Source organism: Nicotiana tabacum, chromosome 5 (genome assembly GCF_000715075.1).
Source record: "Nicotiana tabacum cultivar K326 chromosome 5, ASM71507v2, whole genome shotgun sequence".
Taxonomy (NCBI): Eukaryota; Viridiplantae; Streptophyta; class Magnoliopsida; order Solanales; family Solanaceae; genus Nicotiana; species Nicotiana tabacum.
Window position 1 is genome coordinate 91,636,370 of NC_134084.1, and position 11,426 is coordinate 91,647,795.

Sequence of the window (11,426 nt, forward strand, 5' to 3'; positions counted from 1 at the left end):
TGATTATTTTACTAAATGGGTAGAGGCAGGCGCATTCAAACAGGTGCGAGAAAAGGAAGTTAGAGATTTTATTTGGCGAAATATCATATGTCGATTCGGCGTACCAAAGGAGATCGTATGTGATAATGGCCCTCAATTTATTGGAGCTCAGATCACGGAATTTTTTCAAAGCTGGCAAATTAAAAGGATTACGTCAACACCATACCATCCAGTGGGTAATGGGCAGGCAGAGTCAACAAACAAGATTATCATTAACAATTTGAAAAAGCGTTTACAATAAGCAAAAGGTAACTGGCCTGAAGTATTACCTGGGGTTTTATGGGCATATCAAACAACTGCTAAAACAAGTACGGGCGAAACACCATTCTCGTTGATTCACGGAGCCGAAGCCTTGATTCCAGTTGAGATAGGAGAGCCAAGCACACGGTTTATGCAGGCAACGGAGGAGTCTAACAGCGAAGAGATGCGGGTCAATCTTGATTTACTCGAGGAAAGAAGAGAAGATGCATTAATAAGGATGACAACACAAAAGCAAGTTATTGAACGATATTACAATCGAAAAGAGCGCCTCAGATTCTTCAAAATTGGGGACTTCGTGCTTAAAAAGGTCTTTCAATCTACAAAGGTAACTAACTCAGGGAAGTTAAGTCCAACATGGGAAGGACCCTACAGAATTAGTGATGTTGCAGGAAAGGGAGCATATGAACTGGAGACAATGGATGGCAAGATATTGCCTTCACATTGGAATGCTATTCATTTGAAGAGATACTATTTCTAAGGAAAACCCACGGTCAGGTATAACCATTTTACATTTCATTTTTGAATTATTAATTTTACTAACGATTTTAGATGATAGGCAAAAAGCTAACCCGTACTAAATGATGAGTCATGACCTGTAAGGCGCACGGAGTAACCTAAAAATCCTGGCCTAGGGTTAAAATTTTTCTGATAGAAACAAAAACGGGTTATGCAGTCTTCATCTATAATCGTCCCTCCGAGTCCCGTATGTTTTTCCTTTTCAGGAAACGGACCAAGATGAGAGGAACAAACAAGTGCTCGAGGCTTCAATCTTCAACGCTCAAACACTTGGGGGACTACCTAATACACACAAACATATGTATAAATCTCAAGCAAAGATTTGAAGACTATGGCATTTATCATAGTGTTTTTTCTCATGAGAACAATGATGTCACTTCTCAAACCTTGTACTGAAACGGGTTATAAGGAAAAACCTTGTGTGTATTATTTTTCTTTTGTAAGAATCTGTTACAAGAAAAACAGTTACGAGAAAACTATAGATGTAATCCAAATACATGTAAAGTATTATTCATAAAAACCTGTCAAAGTTATTTCAAACAAAACATGTGTGTTCCTATTCTTTTCATCGTATTACAACACCATTATGAAGTTGAGACGTCTTCTTCATTAAGTGTCAAAAATATAAAAGGGTCCTCTTTTATAAAACTCATGTTATTAAGTCATGGGATTAATCATAGAGCATTTTCAAAGGATAAAAATGCAAGCTATTCTTTAAGTCCTTAAAAATAAAAGGCAAGAATAGAACGAATAGAAGTAATAAAAACTTCTTAATATATATTTAAAATCTAAAGACTATGTATGAACCTAGTCATTAAAATTGTTTTATAGATGCCCCATAATAAGAACTGGAGACTTTTTCCTTCAAAAAAACCCTTAAAAACAAACTAAGGGTTTGATCATTATCTTCCAAAAAGTAAAAAAAAAAACAAGTTAAAAAAAAACTGGTCACTGGGAGGCAGGAGCATCAGAAGTAACGGTGCCAACATCAGAAGGAGCATCCACAAGCACAGTGTCAACTTGACTTGAAACAGCAGGATCATTGAGGTGAGCAAGAGACACGGAAGCCTCACCTTCGGGAGCTTGATCCACGGTAGCTTCAACTTCAGGAACTTGAACCAAGGCTACATCAGTTTCAGGAGCTTCAAACACGGGAGCCTCAATTGCGGGAGATGGAAAGTCCAGTGGTTGTTGAGACTTCTCAATAGTCTCCATGACTTTAGCCAATTGTAACTCTAAATTAAAGTTTTCTTGGCTATCCTCGGTTAAGGCATCACGACGAGAGTTCAGAAAAGTCCAGCTTACCTTAATAGCCATTTTATCCTCGAGAAGCTCGTAGTCTCTTTCCCAAATAGCAATTTCACTTTTGAGCTCTTCATTTTCAGCCAAGGTGGAATTGAAAGAGATTTGAAGAGCGGCATTGGAACTTTCCAAAGCACGGATTTTATCAGTAGAGGCTCTCAAGTCCATTTGAGTTTGGGTCAAGCTCTGTGCATGATCTTTCTCATAAACCTCCTTTTGACTCAGGAGTGCCTTCAATTCTTTAATCTCCTCATTTGCCTTAGATAGCTGATCTGAGAAAGAAGATTCAAGGTATTCTTTGTCCCTCTCTGCTTGGCTGGAAGAAGCCTTGGCCACTGCCAATTCCAAAGTCAATGCACGCACCTGCTGCTTCAGGTTACTCCTATTCTCTTGCATATCTTCAATAGCGATTTGTGCACTATCAAATTGCCCTTTCCAATTAGCCGCTTCTAGTTGAGCTTCATGAGTCACTTTCTCGGCCTCAAGAATTGCTTTCTCGGAGTCACGGGCCACTTTCTCTAAAAGAGAAATTCTGCCCATCAACTCTGCACCAATGAGGTTGGCCTGAGAATAGTGAAGAAGGAAAGTAAGAATTCAAGAATAAAAAGAAAAAGAATTCTTTTTAAATAAAGGAGGAAAATACCTTCAAAGTGGCATGAACAATGTCGTTCATCAAAGTCAAGCAGCTATAGCTATTCATCTTTTCTTTTTCAATTGAGCCTATCAAAGGCTCGAGCCAAATGTCTGCCTGACCAGATTTTCTCAAAAGGCTGCTGTTTGCGGGAACTTCAATAGTCACGCTCCTCATGGCAGTAGTTCTACTTGTAGAACCAACTTCAGTATGATGAACAATATGAGGGGGAATAATCAAAGGAGGAGCTGGAGAAGAAGTGAGTGCAATAGAAGAAGGAATGAAAATAACAGGGGCCGGTAAAGAAAGAATCGCAGGCACGGGTGATGAAAAAGACGATAAAGGCATTTCATCTAAAACAGGCCCGAGGTCACCACTATCAAAACCACTAGCAAAAAGTTGATCGGTGGATTCACGAGTATCTTGGGGGGGAAACATCATCATCAGAGACGAGATGAACAGGCTCGGCAGTAGAGGCACGGGGAGAGACTTCAGCCTCATCATCAAACATAACACGTCTTCTAGCCCTTGGCCTCTTTATCAAAGAGCCATCTTCATCTTCCTCCTCGGAATCTTCATCGATGGTCTTCCTCTTCACAAGTATGTCCTGAGCCCTCTTTAAAGTGAGTTGAGCTCCTGTAGAGGTTCGAGAGGCCGCAACTGCTTCAGAAGAAACGCCTCGAATTGAAAATCCTGACAAAAAGAAGGATGAAAATTAAGGTGATAAAAAGAAGATTTTACATACGATAAAATAAAAGACCCTTACCATGAGTGTTCACTTTCCAACCGTACTGATTGGAAATAGATTTCCAGGACCTGGCCTCCATAGGTGCGACCTTCAATAATTTCTCTACCCAACCACGAAAGTTGGGAACTTTATCCACAACTCTCATGATTGCTACAAAGAGGAGAGGGAGAGAAAATTAAAAAAAAATTGTCAAAATTGAAAGAAAAAGGTACGAGAAGAATAAAAGACTTACGTGCAAAATTCCATTTCTCGGGAAAAGGAACGTTTTCTTCACCCACCAAACCAACAGTGGGGGCAGCAACGAATCGAGCATACCAGCCACGATCCTTATCATCTTCTGGGCTTACCAAAACCCTTTTACTCCTGGCTACTAGAGTAAAAACACCGATGCGAAAGAGCCTGGGGGAGTAAAGATGAATTAGATGAGGAAAAGTAAAATCAACACCAACCTTGTTTGATAAATGTCTTAAGCAAGCCACAGCTCTCCAAACGAGCGGGCCGATTTGTGCTAAACAAACTTGGAAAAAAGGCAAAAAACAAGAATTACTGGATCAATGGCTGGTTTAAATCCTAGAATAAAGGGATAAGTATAAACGAAAGAAAAACCAGTCATATAAGAAGTAATTCTTTAATTTGGGTTAGGAACAACAATTGGGAAGTCATTATTCCAATGACAGTCATTACAAACTATGGGGGTTAAAACCTCTGTAATCATAGTAGGATAAGTATCAGCACGACTCAACTCAGAAACTTGTTTTTGAAGTGATTCTCTGTCATGGGTAAATGATAAGTTGCTAGGAACTATTTCTTCTATCAAAGGTTCTTGTAAAGGTTCAGAAATTTCTTTACCCTTAGAAGATGATTTCTGAGTAAAAGACCCTCTAATTCTAGAGGGAGTACCAGAACTAGAGGAAGGTATAGAAGAACCAGCAGAAGAACTGACGCCACGGGCAGATCCTAAACTACGGAGTCTGCCACCCCTACCCCTTCTATGTCTAACAGGGGCATTGAGGAAGTTATAAAAGATAGGAACTCTTCTAGGGTTAGAGTTTGAAGAAGACATGATGAAGAAGGTCGAATTAAGGAAGAAGTGAATAGTATTGAAGAGTAAAGTATTCAATAAAACTTTATGAAGAAGAGGACAAGAGAAAAAGGTTATATTTATGTGAGAAAGTGATCGTCAAAGGTAAGAAGCGTAATGATGGAAAGCCTATACTAAAGGCAACTAGCTCTTCGTGAATAGTGGAGCTATAAAAGCCTTGAAAAAGGGCTGCAAAACTGTAGAACTGATGGGAGAATGACACGTGTATAGAGCATTTAATAGAAGAGACAATTGAAGCGTCCATGTTGTCATAGCATTAATGATGACATAAATTCCCTTTTTAATGAAATCCACTTCCCAAATATTTAATTGATAAATAAATGAAAAGTGGAGGGACTATCTGTATTGGGTAAAATTAAAGTTTGCATATTGGAGGTGACGTGTCATGACACGTGGATTAGTCAAATGGTCAAAGAATTATAATTAGCCAAGAGGCACGAGCAACAATAGGTACGAGAGAAGGTGATGAAAGAGGCAAGGGCAGTTATTCAAATAGTTTGGCGCCCGTACCTATTTAAATCATTTAAAGCTCAAAGATAAAAAAGAATCAAGGAAATGAATCTGACGATGCATGAGAGTCCAAATTCAGTATTTAACATATATTAAATACCTAGTACGTTAGAGAATTTGTATTTAAAACATATGATTGAGTAACGTTTCTTTTATTGTCATTTATTGCTTATAATTGTCTTATTAAGACAAAGACAATAAACATATCTCCAAAGAAAAAAAACATTATAAAAGGGAGAATGCTGAACATTTGTAAGGACAGAGAAGACTATTGGAATATACTGATTTACTTTGCTTTCTTCTGCTCATCTTGTTATTGTTGAAACCCAATTTCTACATTCTTTCGATTATCAGTAACTCGTGTTCTTCTAAAATCTAACTTTGACTAAAATTCTATTTTTTGGTTAAACAATAACAACAAAAGCAACATTTAAAGTCGAGTATAGCAACAACAACAATGTCCTACATTTTGCATATATGTCAAGCACAATGATAATTCATTTCTGTGCTAAATTCAAAAGCGATCAGATTAGTAAAGTTGATGCAATGGTCTTAGTATGTCTGTAATAAGAACCAAGCTGTTGACTGTCCCTGTCATCTTCTAGAGCAGTTACATTGGATGTGAGCTGCTATAAAGAATTTACAGTGCCTTTTATTTATTCAAAGTTAATGACAAAAGGTATTGATAATATAAAATTATTCTACCATGAAGATGAACCTGGTGTGTTGTATACTTATTCATTTCCTAAAAAATCTTTACGTTTTGATAGGAATGAAGAGTTATTAATTTGGTTAATTGGGGGAGGTCAAAAGGCTTTGATTGTGGTAAAATATTTTTTTAATTAACAGTTCACCACAATCATTATTTATCATTTAATAGGATTCCCTAATTTTATTAACCAACTTAATTTTCTGTGCATTTATGCAAAATAATTAATGGCTATATTAGTGGAAACGTAATTGACATATAAAGAGGCCGAGAATAATTAATTAGCAGGTGAAAAGATCTTCCCATTAAGTACATACATTAGAATAGTTTGAAAATGACTGATAGTGGCAAATAATTATTTAATGAGAAGTAATTTTATTTGGGCAATTTGGTCATTCAAGCTTTGAAGGATTTTTTAGTAAAATAACTTCACCTAAAAGTGTATACATCTTAATATAGTATTATATATATATATATATATATATATATATATATATATATATATATATATATTATAAATTTATACTATGTTCGTTAGGACCCAAAAGGAGAGATGAACTTGCTGAAGCATGAGATTGAAGAGAGGCTTAAAGTATATGGGTAACGACCCGGCCGGTCGTTTTGAAAGTATTAGCCCCGACCCACTATTTAGTGCTTTCCCCCTATCTTTTTCTGCTTATGTGACTTGTTGGGATGTTGTGTTTTTGGTTTCGGAGTGATTTGGGATACTTAGTCCCTAAAACGGAAGCTTAAGTTCTAAGATTTTGACCGTAGTTGGAACTGTGTGAAAACAACTTCGGAATAGAGTTTCGTCGGTTCCGTTAGCTCCGTTTGGTGATTTCAGACTTAGGAGCGCATTCGGATTGTGTTTTGGAGGTCTACAACTGAATTAGACGTGAAATGGCGAAGGTTGAAGTTTTGGGAAGTTTGACCGAAAGTAAACTTTTTGATAATGGGGTTGGACTTTGATTCCGAAAGTTGGGATAGGTCTGTAAAATCAATTATGACTTGTGTGCAAAATTTGGGGTCAATCGGACATAATTTGATAGGGTTTGGCATCAGTAGTAGATGTTTGAAGTTTCAAAGTTCATTAAGTTTGAATTGAATAGCATTGTGTGATGTGATTTGAGGGCTCGACTAAGTTCGTATGGTGTTATAGGACTTGTTGGTATATTTGGTTGAGGTCCCGGGGGCCTCGGGTGGATTCCGAACGGACTAAAATTGGACTTGTGAAAGTTGTAGAATTTCTGGTGTTTTCAGTTGCTGGTTTCCTTTTTCGCGTTCCCGAGGGGAGTTCCGCATTCGCTAAGAGAAGCTGTAGGCAGAAGAGGATTTCTGCTTCGCTTTTACGATGAAGGTCCCGCATTCGCGAAGCTCAGAGGTAATTAGTCTACGCGTTCGCGATGAGGGTCCGGCGTTCGCGTAGAGAAAGTTGGTCAACTGAGTCTCCAGGAAATTTGCCTACGCGTTCGCGATGATGGTCCCACGTTCACGTAGGGTCAAGCTGAGTAAGCTTCGCGTTCACGATTAGGCAATCACATTCGCGATGAAGAATAACGGACTAAAATTGGACTTGTGAAAGTTGTAGAATTTCTGGTGTTTTCAGTTGCTGGTTTCCTTCTTCGCGTTCGCGAGGGGAGTTCCGCATTCGCTAAGAGAAGCTGTAGGCAGGAGAGGATTTCTGCTTCGCGTTTACGATGAAGGTCCCGCATTCGCGAAGCTCAGAGGTAATTAGTCTACGCGTTCGCGATGAGGGTCTGGCGTTCGCGTAGAGAAAGTTGGTCAACTGAGTCTCCAGGAAATTTGCCTACGTGTTCGCGATGATGGTCCCACGTTCACGTAGGGTCAAGCTGAGTAAGCTTCGCGTTCACGATTAGGCAATCACATTCGCGATGAAGAATTCTGGACTGAGGAAATTTTGTACTTCGCAAAAGCGAGGGTTCTTCCGCGTTCATGAAGAATGGATCACTGGGCAGTTATAAACATTTAAAAAATGAGGAATTAGCCATTTTAACAAAATTTGAGATAGAGAGCTCAGATTTGGATGAAATTTTGGGGGATTTTCAGAGAACGCTATTGGGTAATTATTGTTGACTCATTTATGGATATATTCCATTAATATATAGTTGATTCCATCCTTTAATTTTGGATTTGGGTTGAGAAAATTGGGAAAAATGGGAAAAGTTCTTCAACCAAATTTTTGAGTTTTGATTGGGATTTTGTTATCGGATTTGGATAATTTTGGTACAAGTGAACTCGTGGTTGAATGGGTGAACATATTTTGTGACTTTTATCCAATTCCGAGACATGGGTCTGGGTCGACGTTTTGGGGAGATTTTCTAATTTCTTGTTAAAGTTTTGATTTTATTAATTACATTAGTTTCATATAGTTATATTTATGTTATGTAATTGCTTTTGGCTAGATTTTGGCCTTTCGGAGTCGAAAAATAGTGGAAAAGGCATTCTTACTAATTGATTGGGCTCGGTTCGAAATAAGTGGCTTGCCTAACCTTGTACGGGGGAAGTCTCCTTAGGATTTGGTACTGTTGTGATTCTTCTGTGATATGTGAGCGACGTGTACACAAGGTGACGAGTGCGTACACATGCTATTTGTTGTAAAATCTGATTTTTATTGAGTCATAACCTGTTTCATCTTAATTGAGTTATACCAGCATGTGTAATTATCCTGTTTAGCCTAATTTCGCATTTCTACATGTCTTAAATGCATATTTGAACTCTGTACAGCATGATTAGTTGATTTTCTATTTTTCCTTTATCTTTATCAGTCTTAACTGTAGATTTCTTGCTGTTAATTCTTGTATTCACCAGTTTCAAGTTGTGTGTTTACTTTTGGGAATACGAGGCGGTAGCTCGGGAGATCCCTCCCTGCACATTTACTTTTGAGACTACGAGGTGCTACATCGGGAGATCTCCCTGCACATTTACTTTTGAGACTATGAGGCGGTACCTCGGAGATCTCCTTGCATATTTACTTTTGGGACTACGAGACGGTATCTCGGGAGATCCCTTGCTATTTATACCTATGTGATGTGCTACTATTTTTTGGTAGTTTTCTCTTGTTAGAATTTCAGTCTCTTATTACATTGCTATATTCTTCTGCCTTATTTATTATATACCAGTATGAACCTAACCTGACCTCGTCCCTACTTGACCGAGGTTAGGCCTAGCACTTACTGGGTACCATTGTGGTGTATTCATGATACTCTTCTGTACATGTTTTGTGCGCAGATCCAGGTACTTCTTATCAGCCTCGCTGTTAGTGAGCTGTGAGATTGTGGAGACTTCAAGGTATATCTGCCGCATCCGCAGACCTCAGAGTCCCCCTGTATTCCCTCCTATGTTAGTTACCTTTCCATATTTTTCTTAGACTCTGGTGTATAGAGATACTTGGTTTTCTTCTATAGCTTGTGAGTTATGATTTTCCGGGTTTTAGGAATATTGTGTATACTCGAGTGTTGGGTTACTTGTACATGCCGAGCGGCGTTTTATCACTTTATAGTTACCTATTGTAGTCTTGTTGTTCAATTCTATTATTCTGCAATTCGTTAGGCTTACCTAGTCGTAGAAACTAGGTGTCACCACGACATCTTACGAAGGGAGATCTGGGTCGTGACAAGTTGGTATCAGAGCTCTAGATTTATAGGTGTTGTGAGTCATAAGAAGTTTTAGTAGAGTCTTGCGGATCGGTACAGAGACTTCTATACTTATCTTCGGGAGTCTATAGAACTGTTAGAAAAATGATTCACTTCTTTGATTCCTTGTCGTGCGGAATTTTTAACTTCAGGATTCTAAACTTCTGTATTTCTATTCTCTCACAGATGGTAAGGACATGTACAACCGGATTAGATGACCAGGCACCCACGGCTCCTGTTGCAGCCGCGAGATGCCGGGGCCGGGTGGAGGTCGAGGACGTTCACGTGGTGCATCTGGAGCACCCGCACGAGCTACTATAGAAGAGCCACCAGTAGCTCCAATCAGAGCACATGCACCTAAGACGCCTGTTAATGCACTAGCTCTTTATGAGACCCTTGCACAGTTCCTAAGCATGTTCGATACTCCAACTTAGGCAGGGTTGATTCCACTTGCTCCTGCCATGTCTCAGGCCAGGGGAGGAGCACAGACTCCCCCTGCCCGCATCCTAGAGCAACGAGTTCAGGTCGATTAGGTTCTAGATGTCATACCAGTGCAGCCGATAACCCAGTTCGACCCGAGGGTAGGGCAACAACTTCTGAGGAGGAGCAGTTCAGGCTCAAGAGGTACAAGAACTACCACCCTCCTACTTTCAATGGCTTGGCGTCAGAGGATGCCCAGGGTTTTCTTGAGAAGTGCCATTATGCCCTCCATACTATGGGTGTAGCAGAGTCGAGTGGGGTTTCTTTCACTATGTTCCAGCTTAGAGGAGTGGCCTATCAGTGGCGGCGTGCTTATGAGTTGGGTAGTCCGACTGAGGCAGCTTCACTTACTTAGATTCAGTTCTTAGATATGTTCTTGAGGGAGTATGTTCCCCAGAGTCTCAGAGATGCATGGCCCACAGAGTTTAAGCAGTTGCGCCAGGGTGCTATGACTGTGTCAGAGTATGTGGTTCGCTTTAGTGATTTGGATAGGCATGCACCAGCCTTTGTTGCTACAGTTTGATAGAGGGTCCGTCGGTTTATCGATAGGATCCACCCCAGTATCAGGCTTAGCATAGCCCGGGAGTTAGAGATAGATATTTCGTACCAGCAGGTTGTGAGTATTGCTAGGAGAGTTGAGGGTATGCTTGCTCAGGAGAGAGAGGAGAGGGAGGCCAAGAGGTCTCGAGAGTCTGGCAGTTATAGTGGTACTCGTGCCCTAACTACAGTTCGTCATGGTAGGGGCTATATGTGTCACCTTGTTCATTAAGCTCTTCTAGCCGCCAGTGGTATTCCGGCTACTCCTAGGCCCCACGAGCCTTATTATGCATCGCTGGTGTCTAGAGTACCTCTAACACGGGGTGCTTTCAGCGGTCAGTCCAACCGACCTTGCCCGAACTAGCCACAACAGCTACACCCTCTGAGAGCTTGCCTTGAGTGTGGCGACACTCGCCATATGGTGAGGGATTGACCAGACTTAGGAGGGGTGCACCTCCACAGACTACTCAGGCACTGCATGCTCTATCGGGTCCCCAGGCTATGATTACAGCACCAACTACCACTCCACCTGCTCAGCCAGCTCGAGGTGGAGGTCAAGCATGTAGAGGTCGCCCTAGAGGGGGAGTTCAGGCTAGATATTATGCTTTTCATGCTCGTACGGAGGCAGTTGTATCTGATTCTTTCATTACAGGTATTATTCCGGTCTACCATAGAGATGCGTCGGTCTTATTTGATCCAGGCTCCACTTATTCCTATATGTCCTCTTATTTTGCCCCGTATTTGAGCGTATCTCGTGATTCTTTGAGTTCTCCTGTTTATGTGTCTAGACCCATGGGAGATTCTATTATTGTTGAACGTGTGTATTGGCCGTGTTTGGTTGTTCTAAGGGGTTTTGAGACTAGAGCTAATTTATCATTGCTAAGTATGGTAGACATTGATATTATTTGGGGCATGGACTGGTTGTCACCCCATTATGC